The sequence below is a fragment of the Anser cygnoides genome, chromosome 1 (assembly GCF_040182565.1).
Source record: "Anser cygnoides isolate HZ-2024a breed goose chromosome 1, Taihu_goose_T2T_genome, whole genome shotgun sequence".
Classification (NCBI taxonomy): Eukaryota; Metazoa; Chordata; class Aves; order Anseriformes; family Anatidae; genus Anser; species Anser cygnoides.
In genome coordinates, this window is record NC_089873.1 from 141,458,056 (window position 1) to 141,462,383 (window position 4,328).

The 4,328-nt window shown below is 43.7% G+C and overlaps 1 long non-coding RNA gene across 1 annotated transcript; it reads left to right on the forward strand.

The window, feature by feature from the left end:
- The first annotated feature begins 1,565 nt into the window (after window positions 1-1,565).
- On the forward strand, window positions 1,566-3,285 carry LOC136786998 (uncharacterized). The gene is made up of 2 exons (XR_010826659.1): window positions 1,566-2,640; window positions 2,736-3,285. It is a non-coding gene; the product is annotated as an uncharacterized lncRNA (long non-coding RNA).
- The last annotated feature ends 1,043 nt before the right edge of the window (window positions 3,286-4,328 follow it).

Here is a 4,328-nt window from a genome sequence, read left to right on the forward strand (position 1 = left end):
AGAAATCACAATTAACATTTATTTTATGTTTGAATCTGATTCTCACGTGCACCACAATGTTCAATGTTCAAATAGTTCAATGACTCCAAACAGTGTGAAGTAGCTGCTGTTTTTTATTTTTAAGTGCTTGCAATAAATGATCACTGTAGGTTATTAAGGGAACTAGTTCACAGGAGCTTGTCCATTCTTTACAAACATGACAATTTAATCACAACTTTGGCCCTTTCCATATTAGTAAAGTAAAATCAGGATTTCACAGTTCACACAGATTAAACATGAGCCTAGAAAAACAGCACAAAAAGCAATACACTGTTTCATACCTGAGCAGACTTTCAGAGACATAGGAGAATGAAGATTCTGTTTTAAAATATACTGATTTTTAGTTCAAATGAGTTCTGCAACCAGACAGCTCCAGCCATTATATCCGAAAGAGAAAAGCAATGGGAACAAGGAGCTCTGAAGCACTTTGGTACAGTTCCAAGGTCTATTTCCATCCCAAGGGCCAAGCCTTTCAGTACACGTTCATGCTAAAATCCCAACTATTTCAACTTGCTTTTCCTCTGCCGTGAAGGATTTTACCTTCTCTGTGCTGCATCTCTTCAGCATGCCAAACAGAAAATATTATTTTCTTATACTATCAAATGCAAAATTAAGAAAGAAAAACTGTGAAAGCAAAATCACAAATGGGCTAGATGTCCCTTGCTTCTCCAGACAAAACACCTGCTGAATGCATTCGCTGGGTACACAATGGCCTGGATGACCTCTTCTGCTCCGTGTGCACCACCAGCCCGCGGTGTACATCAGCTCCAGGGTCCAGAGGTGTGACATGCCCGCATGCCAGCATCAGGTGGGGCTGAGACTGGGACTATATAGTAGCTTCCACAGAAAGGCGATGCAGGCACAGGGCTCAGACACAGCCTGCAACACATTCTGGCAGGCCCCAAGCACTGCGTCCTCCAACTTGGTGCCACCACTTCTGTGGTGAGCCCAGCGCTTGGGGTAGTGGTAGTCTGAGGAGGCACGCTGGCTGCACTTCTTTTAACCTCTGGGTCCAAGCACAACTCATCCTCACCTTGGTAACAGATTAATATTTCCATCCTCTTCTCCCTAGCTAGGCTCTTTCAAAGGCCAGTGCCCCCAGCGTCCTTGTCCCTCTGTCCCGTCCTCTGGTGTTCCTTGGAAGTAAGGCATGGAGCAAGACTCAAACCACAGGAATTAAATTTCCACCTCATACCAAAACCAGGCAATTAATGACGGGACAAGGCATGAGATGCAGCTTAAATCCTCCTTCTGCTCTGCTCCTCCTTACTTCTGTGCTTTTGTTGTCTCTGCAGCAGACGAAGAAGAGCTACAGTAAGATGAGTATTGCTGCTGAGGAAAGGAGGGGAGCCAGGCTTCGCATTCACATCTCCTAACACCCGAGCCAAGGCAAGCTGAAGCTGTGGCTGACACTGTTTCTTATGCTAAATAAGGGTTTGTTTTCAAGCAGACACCTTTCCGGAGCACCCTCCTTTCCAAATTAAAACCTCCCCAGACAACAGTACTACTAATGCAGCTGTACCAAAAGCACCAGGTGTGGAAAGCTGCATATTCTATGCTAATTACTCAAGCCTTCAACTTTTCAATTATGTCAGGATGACCTTTTAAAAATCATTTATTGACTGGAAAAAAAAAATATGGATAGCTAGTTGGACCTGATTTCACCAAAGTGCTGCTGCATTGCTATTAACCAAACCTTACTTTGTATTCAAGGATCAAGCTGTTTAAATAGGAAAGTAATTATGACACTAAAATGCCAAAGGAAAAAAAAAAAAGTAAATTGAATTTATCACCGTGTAGTATAACACAAGGGCAAAGTGAGTTTCTGGCATGACATAAGCTTCTCTTGGAAAAATACCGTGTCTCGTCCCAAAAGCAATATTACCAATTGGGCGTTGTGTTGTCCCTTGTTTTAGGAAAACGTGTGCTGTGTTTGCACTGGGATTGCTTGGCAGATTTTTTTTTAGCTGTGGCAGGTTGATAAATGTGGATGCCTGCACCCTTCCAAGCATTATTAAGCATGTCACATTAATTGCACAAAGTCATTTTGCTCTGCTCAGCATGTCAGGCTTCTATATATATCTAGGAAAAATAATGTAGGCATGTGGTCAGGAAAACAGCTGTGTCAGTCAGGCTTCTCGTTTACAACCGAAAGGAGAGTTAACCCAAACCTGCAGAGCTGTGTGATGCAAGACAGTTTCAGCTGTGTGCTGCAGAAGCCACTGAGATGGCCCCGTGAAATCTCTGAGTAAACAAAAGTATTGCTTCTGAGCATCTTTCACAACTACAGCAACCGCTCAAAGGCTTCTTTCTGAGACTGGACACCCGATCAGAAGCCCAGGGCTGTGAATGTAGAGAAGTGTGAGCACAGCAGAGAGAAAAAAGGCAGGAAAGAAATGGGTTGGAAATACCTGCAGTGCTGGCATCCTCACAGCACAGAAAAAAAAAAGAAAAAAAAAAAAAAGAACAGAGTGTCAGAAAAGAGCATTTCACCAAGAGGTGACCAAAAAGAATATTTTGGAAACCTACAGCACAAGTCCTGCACCTCACAGAGAAGAATGATTGCGTCCATAATCTGCCCCTGCAAGGAGACTGAACGAGGTGAGCCTGAGGCTAGCAGAAAGATGGTCAGCACAAAGACTTGGGGATGAGAGGTGAGCATGAGCTTCTTCTCCTTGCACCCTATTTCCTTCCAGATGCTGCTGTGCCGGGCGAAGCTGCCTCTGCCCTGCCGAGCAGATTGCAGCAAAGCACAGGGGGAAACCTCCCTCAGCTCGCAGAGAGGAACCGAAACGCTGTCACAGGTCAAGACCAGCCTTCCAGCCAGAAGTGGGAAGCACTTCAAGGTGGCATGAACCTCCATGTCATATCTTAACCAAGAGACCAGTCAGCATGAGGAAGGGGCAGAACAGGTATGCATTTCAGGACTCAGAGGCGTGCACCGCCTTTCAGAAATGCCTATGGAAAGGCTGAATCCTTCAGGTTAAAATGAAGAAGCACAGATAAGTAGCTCAGGTCCTAGAATGAAATATTGAAAGCCACTCTTGATAGTTTGCTCACTAAGCATCCCTCACCTTTCCCTCCTCCGGTGGGAATTTAAGGTAATCGGAGGAATGCCTGACACAAGTGTCGAGTAGAGGCAAGGAATCAAATAAACTTTTCTCTGTATTGCTTGCATTGAGCTTCTGAATTTTTCAGACCAATGTTTCTATGTCTCATGAATAAAAAGAGCAGCATTTAAACCTGGCAGCGTTTAAGCATTCTCCATGTTATTCCTACGTGCCAAACCAATAATAAAAGCTAAGACTAGTTTCAGACATTAAAAATTAATACTGGCATAAAACCACATCTATATAAAAGCATACGGGATGTGGGGGAAACAAGTCTGGCCAGTCTCCAGAGGACTTTGAAAAGTGAAGTGCCTGTTTCCTTATTTCCACGTGCTTCACTCACATCTTACTCCACCAAGAGCTTTACCACAGCTCTCAGCACAAGGAGGGTCACGTTTACTACAAGTGGCAAAGGGTGGCTTCACCATGCCGCCTCCACCACGTTGTCTTGGCTTTATCTCTCCCTTCAGCTAAGGATTACACTCTATTATACCAACTGGCTTACTGTCTCCTATAGAGAGCCTTAGGAGCTCAAGTCTCCCTGTCTGCTCTGTAAATGAGGAGATCTGAGTCGAGTGTCGTCTCCATCTCCAAATTTCCTCAAGGGAAAAAGAGAGGAACAGATGGGATGACAGACCATCACTTCTTACCTCAGCAACAACCTGCGTTTTCACCACTATCACCCAGTCACTACAGAGATTTTTTTATCTCCCTTTTACCCAGACTAGGCTCTAAGTCACTATTTCTTTATGTTACTGACGATCTTTTCCCCTTCCTTACCTTTAAACTGCAAAGGGAGGCATAAAGTCTTCAGCTATCAGCAAGCTGAAGCATTTGGCTTGGCTCCCAAAGGCTCGTAACACTTCAGTGTATTTTTTCTGTCTAAAGAGGATTAACTAAGTTAGACAGCTCACAAAAAGATGCCTATCATCTAAGGTGTTACACTTACAGGGCTTCAAGATCTCATTTTCACTCTGATAATTCTTTGAAATCAACACAAAAAAGAGTATTATTGAGTCCTTTGTACTGGGGTTTTTACATGAAATGAAAAAAGGATACATGCAGCATTCTGCCTATGTTCACTAAGCCATCTCTCAAGGAAACTATTTTCTTCTACAAAGCTCCAAAGTCAGACATCAACCTCACCGAAATTAATATGCAGCAGACCTGGTTCACGAT